Source organism: Lynx rufus, unplaced genomic scaffold (assembly GCF_022079265.1).
Source record: "Lynx rufus isolate CCGP_SWC_20201006 ecotype Redwood Valley unplaced genomic scaffold, mLynRuf1.p SCAF_4, whole genome shotgun sequence".
In the NCBI taxonomy this organism is placed as follows: Eukaryota; Metazoa; Chordata; class Mammalia; order Carnivora; family Felidae; genus Lynx; species Lynx rufus.
In genome coordinates, this window is record NW_025814856.1 from 149,098,374 (window position 1) to 149,113,743 (window position 15,370).

Genomic DNA, 15,370 nt, shown 5'->3' on the forward strand with positions numbered 1-15,370 from the left:
TTCTTGCTTCCTTACCAAACTTCTACCAGATCCCAAAGTGAATTAAGTGTACACCTGGGAACTGAGTGCACATGTGGGACCTAAGTGCACACATGGGAACTAAGTGCACACGTGGGACCTAAGTGCACATCTGGGAACTATGTGCACACGTGGGAACTAAGTGTGCACCTGGGAACTAAGTACACACCTGGGAACTATGTGCAAACCTAGGAACTAAGTGCACATATGGGACCTAAGTGCACACCTGGGAACTATGTGCACACCTGGGAATTAAGTGCACACGTGGGAACTAAGTGCACACCTGGGAACTATGTGCGCACCTGGGAACTAAGTGCACACCTAGGAACTATGTGCACACCTGGGAAGTACGTGTGCACCATGGAACTACATCCACACCCGGGAACTACGTGCACACCTGGGAACTATGTGCACATGTGGGAACTAAGTGCACATGTGGAAACTAAGTGCACACCTGGGAACTAAGTGCACATGTGGGAACTAAGTGCATACATGGAAACTAAGTGCACACCTGGGAATTAAGTGCCCACATGGGAACTAAGTGCACACCTGGGAACTACGTGCACACCTGGGAACTAAGTGCACACCTGGGAACTATGTGCACACCTGGGAACTATGTGCACACGTAGGAACTAAGTGTGCACCTGGGAACTGAGTGCACATGTGGGACCTAAGTGCACACCTGGGAACTAAGTTCACACCTAGGAACTATGTGCACACGTGGGAACTAAGTGCACACGTGGGACCTAAGTGCACATCTGGGAGCTATGTACACACATGGGAACTAAGTGCGCACCTGGGAACTAAGTACACACCTGGGAACTATGTGCAAACCTAGGAACTAAGTGCACATGTGGGACCTAAGTGCACACTTGGGAACTATGTGCACACCTGGGAACTAAGTGCACGCCTGGGAATTAAGTGCACACGTGGGAACTAAGTGCACACCTGGGAACTATGTGCGCACCTGGGAACTAAATGCACATGTGGGAACTAAGTGCATACATGGAAACTAAGTGCACACCTGGGAATTAAGTGCCCACATGGGAACTAAGTGCACACGTGCGAACTAAGTGTACACCTGGGAACCACGTGCACACCCGGACACTATGTGCACACCTGGGAACTATGTGCGTACCATGGAATTACATGCACACGTAGGAACTAAGTGTGCACCTGGGAACCGAGTGCACACGTGGGAACTATGTGCACACCTGGGAACTAAGTTCACACCTAGGAACTATGTGCACACCTGGGAACTATGTGCGCACCATGGAACTACACGCACACGTGGGATCTAAGTGCACACATGGGAACTAAGTGCACACCTGGGAATTAAGTGCCCACATGGGAACTAAGTGCACACGTGTGAACTAAGTGTACACCTGAGATGAGAAGGGCTCAGCATGGTGAGCACTTAGATGAAACTGCCAGGGACACAGGGCCATATGTCTGCTGGCCACCTGCTCCCTTCAACCTGAAATCCCATATGCACCCCAGTTCATCATGTCCAGAACGAACACATCCCCCTTCCTCACTACTTCCCCTCAACCAAGTCTCAGTCTAGAAATTTCTAGCTCAGTGAATGTGTCACCTTCCACCTATGAGGCCTCCCAACACCCCCTCTGCTTGCTCCCTACCTCCTTCACTGCCATAAGCCCACCTGTCAACTCAAACTCCTATGTGCCTCTCAGATCTGTCCTTTCCTCCTCTGCCACTACCTTTGATTAGCCCTCTCTCACGCCTTCTGAATTACTATCATAGCCCCCCACTTCCAACCCTTTCTCACACTGCCAACATAGTGATCTTTCTACAAGGCAAATCTTGATCTCTTACTTGGAAATCCCCGCCTGCAGCACACTGGTCCTGACCCGGCATCCACCTGCGTTTCCATCTTGTGCTATTTCCCAGCCTGACTTACACTACGGCAGGCAGCTGGTGCTAGTGAGCTCACCTCCCTGCCTGGTCTGTGCCGCTTTCCCCACCGGGTACCTCTTCCTCATAGGTTCCAATCCCACACACCCCTCAAAACACCCTCATCTTTCTCCAGAAGACCTTCTCCACGTCCTGCCTTTCTTTGTGGACGGATGCCCCTTCTTATGTATTCTCAGGATGGCTTTGTGCACACAGATCTCACTTCTTACCACGTTGGGTTTAAATTATCTATAGATGTGGGTGCTGTGAGCACGCCAAGCTGTGAGCTCCCTAATGGCAGGAACCATCTCATCTTGGTACAACCAAGCTCTTACATGGTGCCTAGCACATAGTAAGCACTCGATAAATATTGACTGAATTGACTAACTGACCAATCAATTTGTTGGTTAAATATTCTTTAACCTCACCTCTACTTCTGTAACTATAATATGTAAATATATCTGTATGGAGCAAAGTGAAAGGTAGGACTCCAGGGAAATCATGACCCCTTTCCTTTCTCTGAAGTCCTGAACTAACCTACCAGTGCCAGGATCAGGTCTCCCCTCTTACCTAGGCCTCCGTCTTCCTGTACTCACCATCCCCTCCCCTGGTCTCCTGCTCTCCCACATACACTCTCCTTTCGAACCCTGCAGGTTGCTTTCATCATTACAGCTCTTCACCAGATCCGCAAGCACACAGGAACTTGTACAAGTGTAACGGCGAGAGGCCTGAGCTTAGACTTCATTCTCTTCTTCTTGATTTTCTCTGACCTTGCATGTAAATAGAATCTTCTGCTGCTCACCTGGTCCTTTAATATGCATGGCCACGTTCATCCTCACCTCCTGGGCTTCAGGTCAGGAACAGCAAGGGCTTATTCCAGCTTTAAAGGAAGAGAAATTGAGGCCTATCCCAGAGAGGGAACTTGCTGAAAGACATTCAGCAGGCCTAGGATTAGAAGCTGGGTCTCCCTATTCCCTGGTCGGCACATAATACTTCTTCAATTGCTCTGAAAATGAAAATCTTGGGATTATTTTGTAGGAGAAAAAAAAATAGGCCTTGAGAAGCTGTAGCCACATTTCTGACAAGCTCCATTCAGAGGGCACCGTAACTTACATAAATGATTTCCTATTACACCGCAATTGTCACTGCAACATGACAGTCTTGCAGCCTCCTTGAAGTGTTCTCTTTGTTGTTTTTCTGTACAGATCCCCCAGAAAGAAGAATCAAATATGGTCCGAGCAGGAAAACAAATCGCACAACACCCGCAGACCTAGATTCCCCTTCTGCATGGCTCCTCCTGAGAAGGACCAAAGAGAATGCAATGAATGAGCCCCCTGGGCCGGAGCCCTCTCCCACCTGCCCTGTTCCCAGAGCTCTGCCAGGTCCCTGCAAATAGGATTCCTTTTCAAAAAAAAAAAAAAAATGAAAGCCAACAGTTTATGAAGAAGAAATGAAGTGGCAATTTCCCAGCATGGCTGGGAATCAATACAAGCCATTGCCAGGGTTTTTCTTTCAAAGGGTGACTGCTACAGTTCTCCAAAGTCAAGAGTGACAGAGCTCCGGTTCTTGACTTACAACTGCTTCATCATAGCAAGATATTTTTAATTTAAAACTCACTGCAGTTGGGTTCGAACTCAGCTGGGACTTGATTTACTGCTAATTCATTTCTCCGATTCCTATAATTCTAAACTCCGTCACCAAACAGTTTAATGCTGATAGAATCACCAGTGCAATGCTTCATGAATGGGCATCAGGGGAATTTTGTTAGTAAGTGTGTGTTAGCAACTGTTATTCACTTTGGAAAGGAGCATGGTGCTTGGGCAAAGCATGGCCGAGGGCTTATAATTGGGCATGTGGGTCACTAACCGGTGTCCCCACGTGAATCAAATCCAAATACCACTGGGGTGTTAGCCCACCCCCACACCAACTCACTCTCTCTCTCTCTCTCTCTCTCTCTCTCTCTCTCACACACACACACACACACACACACACACACACATCATTACCTATGTAAGATGAGTACTGGGCACTGAAATGCTGCCCATGGGAAATGTCTAACTCCACTCTCCGGGTCAGTACCCAATGATGAAAACCATGGATTTGTCTAATTATAAAACTTTAGCCTCTCTGGGGCAGCAAAGTTTCCTCCCCAAGAGAAAATCCTTTGTTTCAACTACCCAAAATCTAGGAAGGTATGTCTTAATAACTCAAGCCCTCTTTGTTAATGAGAATGTGTATGTTTGCCAGTTCTACTGAAACCTCTTATTGGATAAATGTAGCTGAAAAAAACAATATCGAGAAGGTGAATGTCATTACTCACATACTTTACAAACATTCATCCTGATCTATTACATGCAACCAAAAGGTGCTACGTGTTGGGGACATTTCCACAAACCTGTTGGAGCCACAATCACACTCCTTAAAACGGTCCCTTTAGAGAAGGTACATGGGAAGACACCATGGTTGTCAATATCTCATAACAATTCACAGCCATTTCTGAGAGTCTCAAAGGCAAATGACAAGGACCAGAAGAAGGCAGTTGGAGCCCACATGTTCCCCTGTGTAACAGTTCAGTACATTCATTCTCCTGTTTCTTCTCCTCCGGACCAAACTCAAACCTGAAAGCTTTCACTTGAAACGATTTCACCAAAAGGTCTTCTGTCCAACACTTGTTCCAGGAGCTGTTGATTGGCTTAAACACACACCACCAAGCAAGCTGAAAAATGGCTGGCTAAGAATAATTAAACAGGTGTCTCTACAGTGGGATTCCTATGCCTTTTTAAATGTTTATTTATTTGAGAGAGAGAGAGAGAGAGTAAGAGAGACAGACAGGGTGTGCATGAGCTGGGGCGGGCATAGAGAGAGGGAGAGAGAGAATCCCAAGCAGGTTCCAGATTGACAGTGCAGAGCCCAGTGCCGGGTTTCATCTCACAACTGTGAGATCGCGACCTGAGCCGAAATCAAGAGTCGGATACTTAACTAACTGAGCCACCCAGGTGCCCGTCCTATGCCTTTAACGTAAGTCTTGAATCTCCAAGAGGAAGACAGAGCATAAGGTGTTTGCAAGGCTTACTTGGCCACGGATGCTTCTTCCATGAAGGGACTTGTCTTTGGAATGCTTTGGGAAATGTAATCTGGTTATTCCCCCAATCTCCCAGCACCCAAACCCACACTCAGTTTTATATGGAAAGCAGGAGCTCAACTCCATGTGGGTCAGTGTCAACAGACCACCTGCCCCCAAACCACCATCACCCAGGACACTCTAAGGTGACGGCTGGGTTCAGCCTGCACTCATCTTTGTTCATCTTATCCTCTCAAAGAGCCACCTTCCTTGATGTGGCTCCAACCCTGCCCCTGCCGGAGAGCAAGTGCTTGCCATAGCAGCTGATTCGCATGCCCCTACTTCTGTCCTTTACAGGCCATTCATCTCCACCTTCTCCTGCTCCATTTATTAATTCTATTTACTCAGCAAATATTTATTGACTGCTTCCAGTATGATAGGCCCTAATCTGGGCACCAAGTACACAAGAGAAGTAAGAAATGGTCTCTCTCATCTACCGACATAAGAAAATTAAATGCTATGGTCATCATCGCTACCACCAGCATCAGCTTCCTCACCTTTATTACAAAGTATGAATTAAGTTCTGATCACACAAGACACACTTCAACCAGCGGCTGGTCCTGACCCACAGGAGCCGGAAATCTCAGGCAGACATGCTAATGCGGACACATGTCTCCAAGTCAGCAAGTTGCTCACATCAATCAGCAGTTAAAGGCAAGTGCATTTCAGGAAGAAAGGCGGGGGTCAGTATCTAATGGTGAAGAGAGCAGGGAAAGGGGTCACAAGCATAGGGCAAGCATCACTCCTTTGCTCCGCCTGACCGGGGAGGGGCTTCAATGCCCAAGAGATGTAAAATGGAAGGGACGCTGGCTGGAGGCATGACTTATGGGAAGTATTTTATGCAAAAATGCCCCCTTTTGTTTTATATTTCAGTGCTTACAATATTTCTTAAAACCAGGAGAAAGGCAGAGGGCATTTGCCTCTGACCCCAGCTTCCAAGCAGCCATGCCCCTCAGCCGTTGCAGACAGAAGTGTCTGAGATATCCATACACCATCATGTGGAAGGCAGGCACTCCTTTGGCTTAAAAAGCCTAAAAATTAGGAAAAGCCTCTTGAAGCCTAACTGGAACCCATTCTCTTTATTTTAATGTTTTTCAATTTATGTATTTATTTTGAGAGAGAGAGAGAGAGCGAGCACGAGTGGGGGAGGGGCAGCAAGAGAGGGAGGGAGAGAATCCCAAGCAGGCTCTTCGTTCCCAGCACAGAGCCTGATGTGAAACTTGAACCCACGAAGCCGTGCGATCATGACGTGAGTGGAAACCAAGAGTTGGACGCTTAACCCACTGAGCCACCTAGACTCCCTAACTGGAACCCATTCTTAATGTGGCTTAACTAGGTAACCCACAGTGTGGTTGGCCATTGTGGCCATGGAGTCAAGAATTTTGGGGGCTGAATGATACCTTCTTGGAGCAGCTTGCTCTGGCTCACTATCTGATTCTATTCTGAGGAACCATGCGTCTTATGCAGAACCCATTATCCCAGACCCCCAATTTCTGTACCTGCTCAGATCTTTCCTGAAGTCCCACTCTCACCCCCAATTCTGGCCTTCAGCCACTTGCCACTGGCCCCTGGAATGCCTCGCATTATTCTTAAAGTTCTCGAAGACTTTCTTCCTTCAGGGCAAAGGCCAAGCTCCAGCAGGTCCACTGTGGGGGGAGCCACTGAAGCCCCAGCCGAGGGGCCTGACCACAGAGGCTCTGGTTTGAGCTAATTTCACAACCTCAAAGTGAGGGGGAGTTCCCGCCTCCTGGGGCGAATGGTGCCCAAGGAACCACAGCTCACAACAAGGTCCCAGCACGGATGCTGGCTGTGCCTGCCCTCCAGACTCTTCTGAGGCTATGCTCCCATCAGGCTTGTCTAGGTAATGAACCACCAGCTGTGCTTCCTCAGGAAGCTCTGGCTGGCTGGGCAACACATTCTTTGGATTCTTTGTACATTTGGTGTTTCTGTTCCTTCCCTACTTCTCCCCCTTTTTCCTTCACTCTTGCTGCTCTGGGCTTCCACCTCTCAAGGAAGCGTTCCCACGTCAGCTTTTGCCTCAGGCTCTGCTTGCTAGAGAGCCCAGGCCAAAACTGCGGGTGAGGGGCAGACAGACGGAAAGTACAAGGCTTTGGGCTCCTCCACAGCTCTGACCAGAACAGTCCTTCTCCCATCTGTGCTGTGGGTCAGAATCCCATATAGAACTTCATTTGAATAAAGAGCTCCACCCCATCCATATTAAAATGTGTTTTGGGGTGCCCGGGTGGCTCAGCCGGTTAAGCATCCCACTTCGGCTCAGATCATGGTCTTGAGGTTCATGAGTTCGAGGCCCACATTGGGCTGTGTGCTGACAGCTTACAGCACGGAGCCTGCTTCAGATTATGTGTCCCCCTCTCTCTCTGCCCATCCCCCGCTTGTGCACTTGAGCACGCTCTCTCTCTCTCTCTTAAAAATAAATAAACATTAAAAAAAATTAAAATGTTTAAAATCACTGAGCTAGACCAACCCTTTCATTTTATCAGTGGTGATACTGAAACATAAGGGGATTTTTCCCAAGCCCCCTTGGCTGTAAGTGACAGATCTGGGATAGTCTACACATATTTTTCCCCAAAACACAGCTTTCCCCACAACACCACTGCTTTTTAACCAGGGGGAACACACCAGAATTGTCTAGGAACCTGAGAAAATATACACCTGCCTGGACCTCACTCCTGCCTGAGAACCTCCCTGTTGCCTAGGAAGGACAAGGGGCAAACGCCGAGCCTGGAGTCAGACTGCCTGCCCATCTGGCAAAATTCTGCTTGAAACCCTCATATCTACTTAATCACTAGAACCCTGTACTTTGCGTACGTAGAATGAATGCTCTGCTGAAACTGTCCTCGTAGAATCCATCCTTTATTCAGTCAAGAATAGAAAAATGAAGTGCTTGCCTTGGGCCAGCCTTTCGCAGTGGATTCCCAGGGCCACCACACAGTACATCTCCTTATTGTGGTTTCACAATCCAAGTTAGTTGTGTTTGAAGGCTCTGAGAAGTTCTGCAACAAGGAACCCTAGCTTTTCTTTACACTAAGGGTTTCTCCAACTGTGGCCATGAGAACATTTTGTGTATGTAACACCCATTCACTCCCACAGAATGAACTTGGGGAAATTCTGCTCTATTTTAAATTTGCCTTCAGGAAGCAAGCCTGAGATGGAGAGGGAGGAAATAAACCCTAACTATGTCTGCAAGGTTAGCTGACGTTCTACGTAGGCTGGTTCAATTATACATCCCGATGGCTGCTGACCTGACATGCCCTCCTCTCACTGTCTACTCCTGCCATGAGAAGGAAACAATCAGCCAAGTCTGCTCTGCTTACTCTCCTTCTCCTCACCCTCTGGGCCAAAGCCAAGGAATGGTTTGTTGAGCCTCTAGCTCTAGACCCCACTCACCATGAGGGAAATCCAGCTGTGCTCATAAAAGGCAAGTTCAATGAGTATGTCAGATGTAAAGCTGATCTTGAGCGAAGACCAGGAAAGCCCTTGAAATGCTATGGTTTTCCTTTCCTACAGTCCCAGGGCCCTCTTCCTCCACTGCTCCTCTCCTCATGCTTCCTAATGAAAATACTCTTCCCTGTAAGACCTCGGAATTGATTCCGCTAGTCTACGTTCAGTGCATCGACTGCAGAGGTGATATCCTCTTAGCTAGTGATCTGTTTTGTGCTGGAGTGACAAAACATTCCAAAATCCAATTTGCTGCTGCGAATCCTGGTTCATGGAGAAGGCACTGTGGAGCGGGAGGGGCTAGCCAAAGCGTGGCCGGCAAAGAGAGGGTGCCGAACACCTCGCATGCACCTGTTGCTGCACGTCTGAGCAGGACCCCGCATCCACCAGTTTCGGCCACTCCCACTGTTGCGCCAGAGGGGAGGTGATGAAATGCACCCCTGGGAGCCACCTCGAGTTTGGCAGAAACTTCTGCTCACCTTACAGCATGGAGAAGCCAAAGGACGTGCAGAATAAAAGTTTGTCTTTGGAGGGAAAAAAAGAACAAACCGCTAACCACAAGAGTATCACCTGTGGCTATTCCCTAAAATGCTGAGGCCAGAGACACCAAGCCAGGCAGCTGAGGCCTGGCTCTGGGATGGGACAGCACCCCCCGGCCAGGTCTACAGGTTCCTTCAGGACTTCCAAGCGTCCACCGCTCAGGATCTGGATGTCATTCCTAATCAAGTGCTCCACTCACACTGAGTGCACAGGATGACCTTCCACACACGCAGCCATTGGCACCAACCTCCAGTGAACCTCTGCTCCCACAATTACGTGTGCCAGGCGTCCAGCGTTGCATGACACCCACAGGCAAAGACTCCTTTCCTGGCTTTCAAAGATTCCCTGGGGAATCTTTGGGGCTAATGAACCCGAGGGCTAATGAATGAATGAACCAACAAGTCCCTATTGTAAGCATCCTTCCCCAAGAGTGAAAAGACCATCCGCTAGGTAGTGTCCTAGAGCCTTGGGCATTGGGCCTCAGTCCCTACAGCATCGAGATGGGAATAAACAGTGCCCCCCTCCCTTGCTGGATGGTTTGAAGGATTAAATGAGAGAGTGGTATTTCCACAATGCCAGCAAATTTGAAGCTGTTGCTGGAGAGAGCTAGATTGCGACCAGCACAAGACTCAGGGCCTCACAGAATCAAAAGAAGAGATGAGATCTGCACTCATTCACTCCTCCTTACTTTCTCCCAGGGAGAGATGGGAGCTACCAAAAGAGTCAAGAGTCACCCTCAGGAACTGAGCACTCTGTTACAACGACCCGTGCAATTTCACAGCCCACCAACAGTCAAGGACAAAGCAGTCCCACTTGATGCATAGGGAACTCGAGCCTCCAAGAACAAACAGATTCACCTGGGGTCACAGACATGTCCGAGGGAGGAGCTACATGCCCCCTGCTCCCTCTGCACACCCTCCCACAAACCTCCCCAGGTGACAACATGCTCCTTACAGACCTAAGGAGGCAGACAGCGCAGTGATAAGGAAGGAGGTCAGTTTGCTCAGGCTTGAGATGTGGCCCCACCACCCACCAACTGTATGATCCTGGACAAAGTCTTTGGCCTCAGGCCTTTCAACTTCCTCGTGCAGGAAATGGGAATAATAACAGTAACTGGCTCTCTGGGTAGTTACATGGAGGATAAGGGCCAACCTGCGTAAGCCACTAAAATGATGCCCCATCCAAGTCCGCGCTGAATAGATATTAGCCACCACCATCACCATTGATTATTATTCCTTTCCATTCTGCTAGCTTTCACAAGGGCAAATACTCATGTCCACACAGCCTCTTCCCTGGGGAGGCTGATGCCGCGTGATCGTCAGGACAAGGGTCTGGGAGCCGGCCCAGACTCTCGCGGGGACTCAGGCAGCCTTTCTCCCAACCTCCTCCTTGCGGAACAAGGCCTCTGCTCTGCCAGTGAGGACCTCCTGCCCGCCTTCGCTTTTAAGACCCATCTCCTACCACTTAGCAGCAGAGCCCCCTTCGGTGTTCCCACTGACTTCACCTTCCTGCCAAGGAAGGCTGCGGGCCCGCAGTGAGGGGAGAGGCACGAGAGAGAGTAAGTCTGGATGGAGGGGATCATGTGGGAGGTCAGGGTAGGCAGCAGCAGGGCCGGTAGCTTCCAAAGAGATACTGTCCGCAGGGCTCTGCACGGGCCAGGCATTGCACAATGGGGCCTGTAGGGCAATTACCCTAATCATGTGCATCTCCCAAACAGCCGTTTGATTTATTAGCGCGACGTCTTTTTAAAATGCCGCTCTTAAATATAAATAACACTTAATCATCCAGCTGTCGTTAAATTCATGTCATATTGATTTCTTGGAGTGCCACAAATTTGAGGGCGAATGGGCTGTCGGATGTGCGCACAAAGCTAAGAGGTGAATTAGCAAGTTGGGGGGGGCGGGGAAGGGAGTGATGCAGAAGGAGGAACGGGGTGTCAGGGGAAGGAAATGAGCGCTGTTCTACTACCCCAGGGTCCACCGAGCTTCACATCGACACAAATGAGAAGAGGAGGGGAGAGCCGAAAAAAGAATGGTACATCTGTCACACAGACTAATCCCAGCGTGGATCTCGAGCTGGTTTTCCGTAGGGCTGCCGCCCATCCCCGCCCATCACGGAGCCACTCCAACAGGTCTCTGAGGTGGCATTGTCTGTGTAGTGCCTTCTCCTAGTGAGGATGGGGAGAAGCGGCTAAGAAATGCCCCCTAGCTGGCTAGGAGGAGAGAGATTGGCTGCAGTTTCTTTGCATCAAAGCCTAGTGATAACTAGGAGCTAAGAGCGGTTAATCTCCCCGCCCCCTCAGCTCTCTCCCCACCTCAGGACCACTGCCTCCCTAGAAGGCACCCCCCCCTCAATTCCCAGCAGCCCTCATTGTGATTAAAAGGATGCGGAGGCCAAGTGCAGGCAGACTGTGCCGTGCAGATCTCCCTGTCTGCAGGGCACAGCAGCAGCAGAAGCCATGGAGAGGAGCAGAGGAGAAAGGAAACAAGTTGGTGGCCTCAGATGCCTCTGGAAATGTTTGCAGGCATCAGTGGGCATCCAGGATGAAGTCTTGGGAGGACAGAGGCGAGCCCACAAGGGAGTCCCAGATTGGGCAAGAAGGAACAGGACTCGCGGGCAACCCACGCTCACGGAGGAGCCCCTAGGGCACAGCCTAGCAGCAGCCAGGGTCCGCTGAAAAGAAGCACTCGTGATTGGGGTTTTTCTAGTATGACTCCCTTGCGAGTGCAAAGACCCTAGAGAACTTAGAAGGAAGTCCACAGAGGGGTGGGAGAGAGAGAAAAAGAGAGAGAGAGAGAGAGATTGAGAGAGGCAACGTGCCATGCTCCAGGGCTCAGCGAGAGAGCCAGGAAAAAATTAGATGATGTACACTCAGCTTTACACAGATGTTAATTAATGCCTGCTTTGCCCTAGAAACCAAATTGGTACCTAATTCTAAGTGCAAAAAGTGTGGGGATTTTTTGAACCCATGTTTAAAAATGTTTAGCTTATAACTAGCATGACTGCTGGCTTTGCATGAACGTGACGGATCCTAAGGCTGCAAATACAGGAGGAAGGAAAGATAGAGAGGGAAGCAGGGAAGGGAGCAGAAGTCTGTGTGGAAGACACACAGACATTTCCGGAAGCTCGGTACACCATGCTTCAGCCCCATCAAGGTCCAGTGAGAGAATGTTTATCCGGGAGCCATCCACTGTTGCTGGGGCTATTTCTTCTGAAAACCATGTGTTCCTCTACGCATACGTGGGACCTCCCTGTCCACGCACTCATAGGGTACGCGTGTGGAAACGTTCCAGTTCTTCCACAGCCTGGAGGACAGAGGTGGGTCCCGCCATCACACTCTGGACGAGCGGATCGCGTTGAACTGACCCTTTGAGAAAGCACGCATGTATCTGGGTGTGCACTCAAAAAGAAAATAGTGTTTCTTCCCCCTACTGGGTTCTCCCCATTGTGAGAGCTTTGCTTTAGTCCATCTACCCTTTCCAATCAGTCAAAGGGCGGTTACACACCGCACACGGCAGGAATACAATCTCCCCCCCCAGGGGCGTCTGCTCCTCTCCTCCCCAGCCTAGCTGAGAGACCTTTGCAGGAGCCGAAAAAAGTTTGAACATAGCAGAGATGGGGGTGCGCAGAGGGCCCTTTATTTCAGCACCCATCTTCAGGATTTACAGAATCAACCGAATCCTGTGCCCAACACTGAGGCCCCTTGTTCCAAAGAATGTTGACTCCTTTCCCCTAGCACTCTGGAAGACTCCCAACATATTTTTCCCACTGGTGAGTTTGTAGGACACTCTGAACACATGATCTTATATAAAGGGTACAAGTTCACCCCATTTCTTGCCAGGCTGCCCCACAAGCTACCCCAAAAGGGACAGCTAGAGAAACTCGGGGCCCTGCTATATTTACGTGCAACTCCAAAATCATGTTTTACTTGGACCTCACATTCTTCTCCCTACAACAACCGAGCCCGAATGAATTGCTCTTTGACCCCCGATGGAAACTGCAAAAAAGCCCTTTTGGAGCCCCAACCACCTCCTACCTCCTCCAGAAAAAGTTTGAGAATGAGCAGCCTGTGAAACTCCAGCTGGGCAGAAAAGGAAAGGAAAGGCTTTGGGGAAATAGAACCTTGAACCACAGGCTTCTGGAGAGTCGTTCTGCACAGTCAAAAGCAACCTGGCTTTGGGGAACACTGGCAAACCCAAGAATGCCTGGCCTCCTTACAGGGGGGCACTGCTGAGGTGGTCGTGAGAGAGGGGACCTTCCTCCCTTCCCTACAACACCCTCCTCCGCCCCCTTTCAGTTCTATTTCTCAGACACACACCTCCAAAGGCATGTGACAGGTGTTAGCCAGAGGCACAGCAAAACAGCCCCGTGCTTTCCCACACAGCGTAGAGGGGAGAGTAGAGAGGTGAAAGGGATACCCAAGACCTGTGTCCCTAAGCCCTGGCGGCTTGCTGTTGCCGAGAGATTGGAGATGTGGATAGGTCGTACCTCTTATGGAGGATCTGACCCCCACATGCTCTCCCTAGACCAGCCACACACCCAATGCCATGCGGAAGCCCCTTCCTGCCTGGAATCCCGGCGCATTCCCGGGGAAGCAGTGCAATGCTTCAGAAAGGCGTTTGTGCTGCCTCTTACTGGGGAAACGCAGTGCCTGTTCCATATGCACCGCCCTACAGAACTGCAGCCCCATCTGCCTATGTGGCCTCCTCCCTGCACGCTGGGCCACCACGCTCTCCAAATATCTGTCAGAATATCTATCTGTCGGTCTGTCTCCCTTCAAAATCCCAGGGTGTCCAAAGGCCACGGAGCGGAGATGACGCTGGGCGGGTCTCCCCAAACCTCCCATTACTTCTCCCGTTTTGAAAACCAGCTAGAAATACCAGGGGCCGGGAACTGAAAAATCGCTCCCTCAGCCTACCCCGGTGGGAGGGAGAGGCAGGCATACGCAGAATCCCACCCTGAAAGTCCTAGGTAAGAGAAGTGTGAGTCCGGATCGTCAGAGGAGAAAGAACAGGGGGAAATACCTGCTCTGGCCGCGCCGCACCTACGCGGGTGTCCAGGTGGGACGTGGGCAGGTGCGTGTGCGCGGCGTGTGCCAGTGTGTGTGTGTGTGTGTGTGTATGCGCGCGCGCGCGTGTGTGTGTGTGTGTGTGTGTGTGTGTGCGTGCGTGCAGCGGGCTGGCTCCAGGGCAGCCGAGGACTCCCGGACCGAGCCGGGTACCTCCGCCCGCGCTGCCCTCGCCCTCCCGCCGGCTCCTTACCTGGAAGCGCCGCTCTTGCCTCCTTCAGCGGGAGCGCCGCATTGACACTGCAGATGGTGCCTGTGCCGCTGCCTCTCGTCCTCCTCTGAACGTGTGCGTGTGCGCGCGTGTGGCTGCCTCCTCCAGCCCCAGCCCCGAACGCAAATACTCCGCCGAGGCACCGGGAACCCGGGAGGAGGCAAGGGAAACGGAGGGCGAAATCACAGCCTGCGGGGCTTGACAGCTCCTCCGGCGGCGTCCGAGGTGGGCGGAATGTCCAACAAAAAGGTCGGAGAATGTGGATCGAATCCAAGCACCCCTTTCCTCCACCTAGCCCGGAGCCGGAGCGGCGGCGGCGGCGGCTGCGGCGGCGGCTCTCTGGGGCTGCGGTGGCGACGCGGGGCTGCCCCCCTTCGTCCCCACCCCCGCGGGCTGAATGTCCTTGATGCCAAGCGGGCACGGCGGCGTCACTCCGCGCCGCCCATGCTCGCCCGGTCGGGCCGCTGCCCGGGCGCGGCGAGTGCGCGGGGGACCCGCCGGGGAGCGCTCTCGGCGCCTCTGCGCGCCTCCCTGGGCAGCGGCGGCCGCCCCCCGGCAGTCCGCGACCGGCCGCGCCGCTGCCGCCCCCGCCCCCGCCCCCGCCGGGGGACCGGCCGGGCGGTGCAGAGGGCCCGGGGCTGGGGGGCCGCGGGAGCCGCCGGCTGCTCCCCGGGGAGGCGCGGGGCTGCGGCGGTGGCGGCGGCGGCGCCTGGCGCTGCGGCGGCGGAGAGCGCGGCCGCGGGCGGAGCCGGGCCTCCCGGGCGCGCCCCCGGCCCCCCGGGCGGGCTGCTCGCAAAGTTTGCAGGGGGCAGGGAGCGGGGCCGCCGCTGGCTCGGCCGCCGCCGGAGCTCCCGGGCTGCCTGCTGCCGCCGCGGCTCGCTGCTGCTGTGCATTGAAGCCCGGCCAAGCGCTGCAAAAACTCCAGCTGCCTGGCGCTCTCTGGGTCCTCCTCTCCTCCCTCCCGCCCTCCCTGCTTCCCTGCCTCCCTCCCTCGCCTCGCCTCCTCCCCTCCCCTGCCGCCCGCCGCCCGCCGCCGCTC

General features: G+C 52.2%; 1 protein-coding gene across 1 annotated transcript in view; it reads right to left on the reverse strand.

Annotated features, from left to right (window-relative positions):
• LOC124523478 (plexin-A4-like) overlaps nucleotides 1-14,662 on the reverse strand; it is a 95,815-nt gene extending 81,153 nt beyond the window's left edge. The window contains exon 1 of the mRNA XM_047095253.1: nucleotides 14,314-14,662. The gene's annotated coding sequence lies outside the window, so the exon portion shown is untranslated. The remainder of the gene's footprint in view (nucleotides 1-14,313) is intronic.
• Nucleotides 14,663-15,370: the final 708 nt, after the last annotated feature.